This window comes from Xylocopa sonorina, unplaced genomic scaffold, assembly GCF_050948175.1.
Source record: "Xylocopa sonorina isolate GNS202 unplaced genomic scaffold, iyXylSono1_principal scaffold0050, whole genome shotgun sequence".
NCBI classification, from domain to species: Eukaryota; Metazoa; Arthropoda; class Insecta; order Hymenoptera; family Apidae; genus Xylocopa; species Xylocopa sonorina.
In genome coordinates this window covers 827,751-842,800 of record NW_027490121.1, presented here as the reverse complement: position 1 = coordinate 842,800, position 15,050 = coordinate 827,751, and positions in this window count along the sequence as shown.

Here is a 15,050-nt window from a genome sequence, read left to right as displayed (position 1 = left end):
TAAGTTAATCCTAAGCTTGCACTGTACTTTCCATAATACTAAATTAAAAGTAGGCTTAATTGTTTAGAATAGGAACTAGAACTAAACTCGATGAATTGAATTAAAATTGAAATTTAGAATAGATTTGGTAACACTTCCGATTCAGGCGAATAGCCCGAAGGTATCGAAGCTGTCTAATGATCAGCTTGGAACGAGGCTCGGAGTAGCGGATCGCGGATCCGCGACATCCTTAGATCGCGTGGCGCGCGATTCGCTCGACCCCAGAGTGGGGTGGCCGCTCGGACTGCGCAGCGGTGCGGCCGGTTGGATTGGTACCCGGATCGCCTTACGCGTGAGCCGCGCGCGTAGTACGCCCGCTGGAGCGTATCGCAACTAATAATTATCGATGTTTACAACGATCTTAGAAACTACGTATGTGTTGCCTGCGTATGTACAATGCATGTGTCGAGTACTTGGATTTAGAGGATTTCCGAACATATACCGTAGAAAAGAGAATAACGCTGTGGTGATGAAGGTAAAACGCTGCTGTGCCCAGTGGTCCAGTCGTCTGGCTGAATGCTGTATCATCCCTTGCTTTGGAGATGCTGCGCGTTGTCGCGCGGTCAGTCACTTGAACTCCTGAGTATTCGTGCATTGCTAGCAGCCTTAGCTTGGTGGACGTGGTGTGTGTTCGGTTGCGGTGGCGCTCGTCCCATGTTTTTTGGTGCTGCTGACGGTGAGAACGTCGCTTCCAGATGCTGTGGGAGGCGCTGGACGTAGGAAGGCAGTACGCCAGACGCTACACTACGGATCGAAGCAATAGAGTTCTAATGATACATAAAACGCGTTATCGCATCTCAATTCCAAGATTCACGATAAGATGTAATTCAATGCAACATGCTATGTGTATCTCATCAATACTACAAGAGAATGTAAATTCCACACATCCGTGCGACAGAATAGCGTTTCTAGACGTCAAACTATCGAAGCAATACAGATCTAATTCTTCATAATACGCTATACCGCATCTCACTTCTTTGTCTTATGATCATATGCAATATTCAACGCAGCCCATTACATATATCTCGTCCACACTTCAAATGAATGGAAATCCCAGTCTTCCCTGTGACGGAATAGCGTTTGTGGATGTCTACGTATCGAAGCAATAGGTTTGTAACGCATCATAAAACGAGATATCGCATCCCATTTCTATGTATCACGATAACATGTAATATCATTGCGACGCGTTATGTATAACTCGTCAACACTTCCAAAGAATGTTATTGCGCCACTCCCTTGCTAGGAAATAGTGTTTGCAGATGTCTACGTATCGAAGCAATATAGTTCTAATGCTTCTTACAACGCGCTATCGCATCACATTCCTAAGTCTCATGATAGGATATAATATTCAATGTGGTGTGATATGTATACCTCGAATTCACTTCCAAAGAATGTAAATGCGACACTTCCATGCTAGGGAATAGCGTTTGCAGATGTCTACGTATCGTAGCAGTATAGTTCTAATGCTTCCTGAAACTCGATATCGTATCTCATTTCTATATTTCATGGTAAGATATAATATTCATTGCCAAGTGTTATGTACTCCTCGTCTACGCTTCAAATGAATGTAAATGCCACACTTCCTTTCTAGGAAATAGCGTTTCCAGATTTCTACGTATCGTAGCAATAGAGATATCATACTTCTTACAACGCAATTACGCATCTCCTTTCTAGGTTTCATGATAAGATGTAATATTCATTGCGATGAGTTATGTATACCTAGCATACACTTGCAATGAATGTAAATGCGACACTTCCTTGCTAGGAAATAGGGTTTGCAGAAGTCTACGTATTGAAGCAATAGAGATCTAATGCTTCTTATATCGTGATATCGCATCTCATTTCTATGTCTATTGATAAGATATGATATTCCATGTGGAGTGCTATGTGCACCTCGCATTCACTTCAAAAGAATGTAAATGCGACACTTCCTTGCTAGGAAATAGCGTTTGCAGATGTCTATGTATCGAAGCAGTAGATTTCTAATGCTTCTGAAAACGAGATGTCGCATCTCACTGCTATGTTTCACGGTAAGATATAATATTCATTGCAAAGTGTCATGTATACCTCGTATTCACTTCAAAGGTATGTAAATGCGACACTTCCTTGCTAGGAAGAAGCGTTTGCAGATGTCTCCGTATCGAAGAAATAGAGTTCTAATGCTTCTTATATTGTGATATCGCATCTCATTTCTATGTTTCATGATAACATATAATATTCATTGTGCAGTGTTATGAATACCTCGTATTCACTTCAAAAGAATATAAATGCGACAATTCCTTGCTAGGAAATAGCGTTTGCAGATGTCTACGTATCGAAGCAATAGTTTTCTAATGTTTCTTAAATCGTCTTATCGCATCTCATATCTACGTTTCATGATAATATATAATATTCATTGCAAAGTGTCATGTATACCTCGCATACACTTTAATTGAATGTACATGCGACACTTCCTTGCTAGGAAGTAGCGTTTGCAGATGTCTACGTATCGAAGCAATAGAGTCCTAGTGCTTCTCATAACGCGATATCGCTTCTCATTTCTATGTTTCATGATAATATATAATATTCATTGTGAAGTGTCATGTATACCTCGTATTTCTTTCAAAAGAATGTAAATGCGACACTTCCCTGTTTGGAAGTAGCGTTTGCAGATGTCTACGTATCGAAGTAATAGTTTTCTAATGCTTCTTAAATCGTCATATCGCATCTCATATCTACGTTCCATGATAAGATATAATATTCATTGTGCAGTGTTATGTATACCTCGTATTCACTTCAAAAGAATGTAAATGCGACACTTCCTTGCTAGGAAATAGCGTTTGCAGATGTCTATGTATCGAAGCAGTAGATTTCTAATGCTTCTGAAAACGAGATGTCGCATCTCACTGCTATGTTTCACGGTAAGATATAATATTCATTGCAAAGTGTCATGTATACCTCGTATTCACTTCAAAGGTATGTAAATGCGACACTTCCTTGCTAGGAAGAAGCGTTTGCAGATGTCTCCGTATCGAAGAAATAGAGTTCTAATGCTTCTTATATTGTGATATCGCATCTCATTTCTATGTTTCATGATAACATATAATATTCATTGTGCAGTGTTATGAATACCTCGTATTCACTTCAAAAGGATATAAATGCGACAATTCCTTGCTAGGAAATAGCGTTTGTAGATGTCTACGTATCGAAGCAATAGTTTTCTAATGTTTCTTAAATCGTCTTATCGCATCTCATATCTACGTTTCATGATAATATATAATATTCATTGCAAAGTGTCATGTATACCTCGCATACACTTTAATTGAATGTACATGCGACACTTCCTTGCTAGGAAGTAGCGTTTGCAGATGTCTACGTATCGAAGCAATAGAGTCCTAGTGCTTCTCAAAACGCGATATCGCTTCTCATTTCTATGTTTCATGATAATATATAATATTCATTGTGAAGTGTCATGTATACCTCGTATTCCTTTCAAAAGAATGTAAATGCGACACTTCCCTGTTTGGAAGTAGCGTTTGCAGATGTCTACGTATCGAAGTAATAGTTTTCTAATGCTTCTTAAATCGTCATATCGCATCTCATATCTACGTTCCATGATAAGATATAATATTCATTGTGCAGTGTTATGTATACCTCGTATTCACTTCAAAAGAATGTAAATGCGACACTTCCTTCCTAGGAAATGGCGTTTGCAGATGTCTACGTATCGAAGCAATAGTTTTCTTATGTTTCTTAAATCGCCTTATCGCATCTCATTTCTATGTTTCATGATAAGATATAATATTCATTGCGAAGTGTCATGCATACCTCGTATTCCTTTCAATAGAATGTAAATGCGACACTTTCTTGCTAGGAAGTAGCGTTTACAGATGTCTACGTATCGAAGCAATAGAGTTCTAATGCTTCTTAAGTCTGCATATTACATCTCATTTCTATGTTTCATGATAAGATATAATATTCATTGTGGAGTGTTATGTATACCTCGTATTCACTTCAAAAGAATGTAAACGCGACACTTCCTTGCCAGGAAATAGCGTTTGCAGATGTCTACGTATCGAAGCAATAGATTTCTAAAGCATGCTAATTCGCGTTATCGCATCTCATTCCTATGTTTCATGATAATATATAATATTCATTGCGAAGTGTCATGTATACCTCGTATACACACCGTTCCTTGCTAGGAAATAGTGTTTGCAGATATCTACGTATCGAAGCAATAGAGTTCTAAAGCTTCTTAAGTCGCGATATCGCATCTCATTTCTATGTTTCATGATAACACATAATATTCATTGTGCAGCGTTATGAATACCTCGTATACACTTCAAAAGAATATAAATGCGACAATTCCTTGCTAGGAAATAGCGTTTGCAGATGTCTACGTATCGAAGCAATAGTTTTCTAATGTTTCTTAAATCGTCTTATCGCATCTCATAACTACGTTTCATGATAAGATATAATATTCATTGTGCAGTGTTGTGTATACCTCGCATTCACTTCAAAAGTATGTAAATTCTACAATTCCTTGCTAGGAAATAGCGTTTGCAGATGTCTACGTATCGAGGCAATATAGTTCTAAACTTGTAAATTCGCGATAACGCATCTCATTTCTATGTTTCATGATAATATATAATATTCATTGCGCAGTGTCATGTATACCTCGCATACACTTTAATTGAATGTACATGCGACACTTCCTTGATAGGAAATAGCGTTTGCAGATGTCTACGTATCGAAGCAATAGAATTCTAATGCTTCTTAAATCGTCATAAAGCACCTCATTTCTATGTTTCATGATAAGATATAATATTCATTGTGCAGTGTTATGCATATCTCGTCTATACATCAAATGAATGTAAGTGCGACACTTCCTAGCTAGGAAATAGCGTTCGCAGATATCTACGTATCGATGCAATAGAGTTCTAATGCTTCTTAAATCGTTATATCGCATCTCATACTTACGTTTCTTGATAAGATATAATATTCATTGTGGAGTGTTATGTATATCTCGTATTCACTTCAAAAGAATGTAAACGCGACACTTCCTTGCCAGGAAACAGCGTTTGCAGATGTCTACGTATCGTAGCATTAGAGTTCTAATGCTTCTCAAAACGCGATATCACTACTCATTACTATGTTTCATGATTATTTACAATATTCATTGTGGAGTGTTATGTATACCTCGCATTCACTTCAAAAGAATGTAAATAGCGTTTGTAGATGTCTACGTATCGTAGCATTAGAGTTCTAATGATTCTCGAAACGCGATATCGCTACTCATTACTATGTTTCATGATAATATATAATATTCATTGTGGAGTGTTATGTATACATCGTATTCACTTCAAAAGAATGTAAATGCGACACTTCCTTGATAGGAAATAGCGTTTGCAGATGTCTACGTATCGCGGCATTAGAGTTCTAATGCTCGTCAAAAAGCGACATCGCTTCTCATATCTATGTTTCATGATAATACATAATATTCATTGCGAAGTGTCATGTTTACCACGCATACACTTAAAATGAATGTAGATATAATATTCATTGCGAATTGTCATGTATACCTCGCATACACTTAAAATGAATGTAAATGCGACATTTCCTTCCTAGGAAATATTGTTTGCAGATGTCTACGCATCGAAGCAATAGACATCTAATGCTTCATAAATCGCCATATCGCATCTCATTTCTACGTTTGCTGATGAGGTATAATATTCATTGCGAAGTGTCATGTATACCTCGTATTCCTTACAAAAGAATGTAAATGCGACACTTCCTTGCTAGGAAATAGCGTTTGCAGATGTCTAGGTATCGAAGCAATAGAGTTCTAATGCTTCTTAAATCGCCATATCGCATCTTATTTCTATGTTTCATGATAATATAAAATATTCATTGTGGAGTGTTATGTATACCTCGTATTCACTTCAAAAGAATGTAAATGCGACACTTCCTTGCTAGGAAAGAGCGTGTGCAGATGTCTACGTATCGAAGCAATAGAGTTCTAAAGCTTGATAATTCGCGATATCGCATCTCATATCTATGTTTCGTGATAATATATAATACTCATCGCGAAGTGTCATCTATACCTTGCTTACACTTCAAATGAATGTGAATGCGACAGTTCCTTGCTAGGAAATAGTGGTTGCAGATATCTACATATCGTAGCAATAGAGTTCTAATGCTTCTCAAAACGCGATATAGATTTACATTTCTATGTCTCATTATAAGATATAATATTCATTGCGAAGTGTCATGTATACCTCGCATACACTTCAAGTGAATGTAAATGCGACACTTCCTTGCAGGGAAATAGCGGTTGCATATGTCTACGTATCGAAGCAATAGAGTTCTAATGCTTCTTATATCTTCATACCGCTCCTGATATCTACGTTTCTCGATAAGATATAATATTCATTGGGATGTGTCATGTATACCTCGTATTCCTTTCAAAAGAATGTAAATGCGACACTTCCGTGCTAGGAAATAGCGTTTGCAGATGTCTACGTATCGAAGCAATAATGTTATAATGCTTCTTAAATCATCACGTCGCATCTCATTTCTATGTTTCATGATAAGATATAATATTCATTGCGAAGTGTCATGAATACCTCGTATCCATTCAAAAGAATGTAAATGCGACACTTCCTTGCTAGGAAGTAGCGTTTGCAGATGTCTACGTATCGAAGCAATAGAGTTCTAAAGCTTGCTAATTCGCGATATCGCATCTCATTTCAATGTTTCATGATAATATATAATATTCATTGCGAAATGTCATGTATACCTCGCACACACTTCAAGTGAATGAAAATGCGACAGTTCCTTGCTAGGAAATAGCGATGGCAGATATCTACGTGTCGAAGCAAAAGAGTTCTAAAGCTTCTTAAATCGCGATATCGCATCTCATTTCTATGTTTCACGATAAGATATAATATTCATTGTGCAGTGTTATGTATACCTCGTATTCCTTTCAAAATAATGTAAATGCGACACTTCCATGCTAGGAAGTAGCGCTTGCAGATGTCTACGTATCGTAGCAATAGATTTCTAATGCTTCTTAAAACGAGATATCGCATCTCATTGCTATATTTCATGATAAGATGTAATATTCATTGCGAAGTGTCATGTATACCTCACATACACTTCAATTGAATGTACATGCGACACTTTCTTGCTAGGAAAGAGCGTGTGCAGATGTCTACGTATCGAAGCAATAGAGTTCTTATGCTTCTCAAAACGCGATATTGCTACTCATTACTATGTTTCATGATAATATATAATATTCATTGCGAAGTGCCACGTATACCTCACATACACTTCAATTGAATGTACATGCGACACTTCCTTGCTAGGAAATAGCGTTTCAGATGTCTACGTATCGAAGCAATAGAGTTCTAATGGTTCTTAAAACGAGATGTCGCATCTCGTCTCTATGATTCACGATAAGGTATAATATTCATTGCGAAGTGTTATGTATTCCTCGTCTACACTTCAAACGAATGTAAATGCGACATTGCATTGCTAGGAAATAGTGTTTGCAGATGTCTACGTATCCAAGAAACAGAGTGCTATTGCTTCTGAAAACGGTGTATAGCGTATCATTTCAATGCTTCATGGTAATATATAATATTCATTGTGGAATGTTATGTATATCTCGTATCCACTTCAAAAGAATGTAAATGCGACTCTACCATGCTAGGAAATAGCGTTCGGAGATGTCTAAGTATCGTAGCAAAAATTTTAATGCTACTTAAAACGCAATATCGCCTCTCATTTCTATGTTTCAAGATAAGATGTAATATTCATTGCGATGTGTTATGTATACCACGCATACACTTCCAACGAATGTAAGTGCGACACTTCCTTGCTAGGAAATAGCGTTTGCAGATGTCTACGTATCCAAGCAATAGAGTGCTAATGCTTCCTAAACGGGATACCGCATCTCATTGTTTTGTTTCATGATATGATATAATATTAATTGCGAACTGTCATGTATACCTCGCATGCACTTCAAATGAATGTAAGTGCGACTCTTCCATGCTAGGAAATAGCGTTTGCAGTTGACTACGTATCGTAGCAACAGAGTTCTTATGCTTCCGAAAACGCGATATCGCATCTCATTTCTATGTTTCATGATAAGATATAATATTCATTGCGAAGTGTCATGTATACTTCGTATTCACTTCAAAAGAATGTAAATGCGACACTTCCTTGCTAGGAAATATTGTTTGCAGATGTTTGCGCATAGTAGAAATGGAGTTCTAATGATTCTCAAAACGCGATATCGCATCTCATTTCTATGTTTCATGATAAGGTATAATATTCATTGCGAAGTGTTATGTATATCTCGTATTCACTTCATAAGAATGTAAATGCGACAATTCCATGCTAGGAAATAGGGTTTGTAGATTCCTACGTATCGTAGCAATAGAGTTCTAGTGCTTCGTAAATCGCGATATCGCATCTCACTTCTATGTTTCGAGATAAGGTATAATATTCATTGCGAAGTGTCATGTACACCTCGTGTTAACTTCAAATGAAAGTAAATGCGACTCTTCCGTGCTAGGAAGTAGCGATTGCAGATGTCTCCAAATCGAAGCAATAGAGTCGTAATGCTTCTTAAATCACGATATCGCATCTCATTTCTACGTTTCATGATAAGATATAATATTCATTGTGGAGTGTTATTTATACATCTTATTCACTTCAAACGAATGTAAATGCGACACTTCCTTGCTAGGAAGTTGCGTTTGCAGATGTCTACGTGTCGTAGCAATAGAGTTCTAATGCTTCTTAAATCGCCATATCGCATTTCATTCCTATGTTTCACGTGAAGATATAATATTCACTGTGGAGTGTTATGTGTACCACGTACTCACTTCAAAAGAATGTAGATGCGACACTTCCATGCTAGGAAATAGCGTTTGCAGAAGTTCACATTATCGTAGCAATAGAGTTCTAATGCTTCTCAAAACGCGATATCGCATCACCTTTCTATGTTACATGATATGGTATAATATTCATTGCGAAGTGTCATGTATACCTAGTATTCACTTCAAAAGAATGTAAATGCGACTCATCCATGCTAGGAAATAGCGTTTGCAGTTGTCTACGTATCGTAGCAATAGAGTTCTAGTGCTTCGTATATCGCGATATCGCATCTTATTTCTATGTTTCGTGATAAGGTATAATATTCATTGCGAAGTGTCATATATACCTCTTATTAACTTCAAAAGAATGTAAATGCGACACTTCCATGCTAGGAAACACCGTTTGCAGATGTCTACGTATCGTAGCAGTAGAGTTCTAGTGCTTCGTAAATCGCGATATCGCATCTCACTTCTATGTTTCGAGATAAGATGTAATATTCATTGCGAAGTGTCATGTATACCTCGTAATAACTTCAAAAGGATATAAATGCGACACTTCCATGCTAGGAAATAGCGTTTGCAGATGTCTACGTATCGTAGCAATAGTGTTCTAATGTTTCTTAAATCGCGATATCGCATCTCATTTCGATGTTTCATGATAAGATGTAATGTTCATTCCGAACTGTTATGTATACCTCGCATACACTGCAAATGGACGTAAATGCGACACTTCCTCGCTAGGAAATAGTGTTTCCAGATGTCTAGGTATCGAAGCATTATATTTGTAATGCTTTTTAAAACGCCATATCACATATCCGTTCTATGTTTCATGATAAGATACAAAATTCATTGTGAAGTGTTATGTATAACTCGTCTAAGCTGCAAAAGAATGTAAATGCCACATTTCTTTGCTAGGATATGCGTTTCCAGATGTCTACGTACCGAAGCATTTGAGTTGTAATGCTTCTTGGAACGCGATATCGCATTTAATTTCTATACTTCATGATAACATATAATATTCATTGCGAAGTGTAATGATTGCCACGTCTACAATTCAAAAGTCTGTGAATACCAAACATCCTTGCTAGGAAATAGCGTCTACACATGACTACGTGTCGAGGCAATGGAATTCTAATGCTTCTTAAAACGCGATATCGCATCCCATTTCTATGTTTCATGATAAGGTATGATACACATTGCGAAGTGTCATGTATACCTCGTATTTACTTCAAATGAAAGTAAATGCGACTCTTCCGTGCTAGGAAGTAGCGATTGCAGATGTCTCCAAATCGAAGCAATAGAGTCGTAATGCTTCTTAAATCACGATATCGCATCTCATTTCTATGTTTCATGATAAGATATGATATTCATTGTGGAGTGTTATCTATACATCTTATTCACTTCAAACGGATGTAAATGCGACACTACCTTGCTAGGAAATAGCGTTTGCAGATGTCTACGTGTCGTAGCAATAGAGTTCTAATGCTTCTTAAATCGCCATATCGCATTTCATTTCTATGTTTCACGATAGGATATAATATTCATTGTGGAGTGTCATGTATACCACGTACTCACTTCAAAATAATGTAAATGCGACACTTCCATGCTAGGAAATAGCGTTTGCAGAAGTTCACATTATCGTAGCAATAGAGTTCTAATGCTTCTCAAAACGCGATATCGCATCCCCTTTCTATGTTTCATGATAAGGTATAATATTCATTGCGAAGTGTCATGTATACCTCGTATTTGCTTCAAATGAAAGTAAATGCGACTCTTCCGTTTTAGGAAGTAGCGATTGCAGATGTCTCCAAATCGAAGCAATAGAGTCGTAATGCTTCTTAAATCACGATATCGCATCTCATTTCTATGTTTCATGATAAGATATAATATTCATTGTGGAGTGTTATTAATACATCTTATTCACTTCAAACAAATGTAAATGCGACACTTCCTTGCTAGGAAATAGCGTTTGCAGATGCCTACGTGTCGTAGCAATAGAGTTCTAATGCTTCTTAAATGGCCATATCGCATTTCATTTCTATGTTTCACGATAAGATATAATATTCATTGTGGAGTGTTATGTATACCACGTACTCACTTCAAAAGAATGTAAATGCGACACTTCCATGCTAGGAAAAAGCGAATGCAGATGTCTACGTATCGAAGCAATAGAATTCTAATGCTTCATAAATCGCCATACCGCATCTCATTTCCATGTTTCATGATAAGATGTAATATTCATTGCGAAGTGTCATGTATACCTCGTATTCCTTTCAAAAGAATGTAAATGCTACACTTCCTTCCTAGGAAGTAGAGTTTGCAGATGTCTACGTAATGAAGCAATAGAGCTCTAATGCTTATTAAATCGCCATGTCGCATCTCATTCCTATGTTTCATGCTAAGATATAATATTCATTGTGCATTGTTATGTATATCTCGCTTATACTTCAAATGAATGTAAATGCTACACTTCCTTGCTAGGAAATAGCGCTTGCAGATGTCTACGTATCGAAGCAATAGAGTCCTAATGCTTCATAAATCGCGATATCGCTTCTCATTTCTATGTTTCATGATAAGATATAATATTCATTGTGCAGTGTTATGCATATCTCGTTTATACTTCAAATGAATGTAAATGCTACACTTCCTTGCTAGGAAATAGCGCTTGCAGATGTCTACGTATCGAAGCAATAGAGTCCTAATGCTTCATAAATCGCGATATCGCTTCTCATTTCTATGTTTCATGATCAGATATAATATTCATTGTGCAGTGTTATGTAAACCTCGTATTCACCTCAAAGGAATGTAAATGCGAAACTTCCTTGCTAGGAAATAGCGTTTGCAAATGTCTACGTATAGAAGCAATGGATTTCTAGAGCTTGCTAATTCGAGATATCGCACCTCATACCTATGTTTCATGATAATATATAATATTGATTGCGATGTGTCATGTACACCTCGCATACACTTCAAATGAATGTAAATGCGACACATCCTTGCTAGGAAATAGCTTTTGCAGATGACTACGTATTGAAGCAATGGACATCTAATGCTTCACAATTTGCCATATCGCATCTCATTTCTATAATTCATGATAAGATATAATATTCATTGCGTCGTGTCATGTATACCTCGTATTCCTCTCAAAAGAATGAAAATGCGACACTTCCTTGCTAGGAAGTAGCGTTTGCAGATGTCTACGTATCGAAGCAATAGAGATATAATGCTTCTTAAATCGCCATATCGCATCTCATTTCTATGTTTCATGATAAGATATAATATTCATTGCGAAGTGCCATGTATACCTCGCATACACTTCAATTGAATGTACATGCGACACTTCCTTGCTAGGAAATAGCGTTTGCAGATGTCTGCGTATCGAAGCAATAGGTTTCTAATGCTTGCTAATTCGCGGTATCGCACCTCATATCTGTGTTTCATGATAATATATAATATTCATTGCGAAGTGTCATGTATACCTCACATACACTTCAAATGAATGTAAATGCGACACTTCCTTGCTAGGAAATAGCGTTTGCAGATGTCTACGTATCGAAGCCATAGACATCTAATGCTTCATAAATCGCCATATCGCATCTCATTTCTATGTTTCATGATCGGATATAATATTCATTATGCAGTGTTATGTATACCTCGTATTCACCCCAAAGGAATGTGAATGCGACACTTCCTTGCTAGGAAATAGCGTTTGCAGATGTCTACGTATCGAAGCAATAGGGATCTAATGCTTCTTAAATCGCGATATCGCTTCTCATTTCTATGTTTCATGATAATATATAATATTCACTGCGAAGTGTCATGTATACCTCGCATACACTTCAAATGAATGTAAATGCGACACATCCTTGCTAGGAAATAGCTTTTGCAGATGACTACGTATTGAAGCAATAGACATCTAATGCTTCACAATTCGCCATATCGAATCTCATTTCTATGACTCATGATCAGATATAATATTCAATGTGCAGTGTTATGTATACCTCGTATTCACCTCAAAGGAATGTAGATGTGACACTTCCTTGCTAGGAAATAGCGTTTGCAGATGTCTACGTATCGAAACAATTGATTTCTAAATCTTGCTAATTCGCGGTATCGCATCTCATATCTATGTTTCATGATAATATATATTATTCATTGCGAAGTGTCATGTATACCTCACATACACTTCAAATGAATGTAAATGCGACACTACCTTGCTAGGAAATAGCGTTTGCAGATGTCTACGTATCGAAGCAATAGACATCTAATGCTTCATAAATCGCCATATCGCATCTCATTTCTATGTTTCATGATCAGATATGATATTCATTGTGCAGTGTTATGTATACCTCGTATTCACCTCAAAGGAATGTAAATGCGACACTTCCATGCTAGGAAATAGCGCTTGCAGATGTCTACGTATCGAAGCAATAGACATCTAATGCTTCATAAATCGCCATATCGCATCTCATTTCAATGTTTCATGGTGAGATATAATATTCATTGTGCAGTGTTATGAATACCGCGTATTCACTTCAAAAGAATGTAAATGCGACACTTCCTTGCTAGGAAGAAGCGTTTGCAGATGTCTACGTATCGAAGCAATAGGGATCTAATGCTTCTTAAATCGCGATATCGCTTCTCATTTCTATGTTTCATGATAATATATAATATTCCCTGCAAAAGTGTCATGTATACCTCACATACACTTCAAATGAATGTAAACGGGACACTTCCTTGCTAGGAAATATCGTTTGCAAATGTCTACGTATCGAAGCAATAGACATCTAATGCTTCATAAATCGCCATATCGCATCTCATTTCTATGTTTCATGATCAGATATAATATTCATTATGCAGTGTTATGTTTACTTCGTATTCACCTCAAAGGAATGTAAATGCGACACTTCCTTGCTAGGAAATAGCGTTTGCAGATGTCTACGTATCGGAGCAATAGGGATCTAATGCTTCTTAAATAGCGATATCGCTTCTCATTTCTATGTTTCATGATAATATATAATATTCACTGCGAAGTGTCATGTATACCTCGCATACACTTCAAATGAATGTAAATGCGACACTACCTTGCTAGGAAATAGCGTTTGCAGATGTCTACGTATCGAAGCAATAGACATCTAATGCTTCATAAATCGCCATATCGCATCTCATTTCTATGTTTCATGATCAGATATGATATTCATTGTGCAGTGTTATGTATACCTCGTATTCACCTCAAAGGAATGTAAATGCGACACTTCCATGCTAGGAAATAGCGCCTGCAGATGTCTACGTATCGAAGCAATAGACATCTAATGCTTCATAAATCGCCATATCGCATCTCATTTCAATGTTTCATGGTGAGATATAATATTCATTGTGCAGTGTTATGAATACCGCGTATTCACTTCAAAAGAATGTAAATGCGAGACTTCCTTGCTGGGAAGAAGCGTTTGCAGATGTCTACGTATCGAAGCAATAGGGATCTAATGCTTCTTAAATCGCGATATCGCTTCTCATTTCTATGTTTCATGATAATATATAATATTCCCTGCAAAAGTGTCATGTATACCTCACATACACTTCAAATGAATGTAAACGGGACACTTCCTTGCTAGGAAATATCGTTTGCAAATGTCTACGTATCGAAGCAATAGACATCTAATGCTTCATAAATCGCCATATCGCATCTCATTTCTATGTTTCATGATCAGATATAATATTCATTATGCAGTGTTATGTTTACTTCGTATTCACCTCAAAGGAATGTAAATGCGACACTTCCTTGCTAGGAAATAGCGTTTGCAGATGTCTACGTATCGGAGCAATAGGGATCTAATGCTTCTAAAATCGCGATATCGCTTGTCATTTCTATGTTTCATGATAATATATAATATTCATTGCGAAGTGTCATGTATACCTCGCATACACTTCAAATGAATGTAAATGCGACACATCCTTGCTAGGAAATAGCTTTTGCAGATGACTACGTATTGAAGCAATAGACATCTAATGCATCACAATTCGCCATATCGAATCTCATTTCTATGACTCATGATCAGATATAATATTCAATGTGCAGTGTTATGTATACCTCGTATTCACCTCAAAGGAATGTAGATGTGACACTTCCTTGCTAGGAAATAGCGT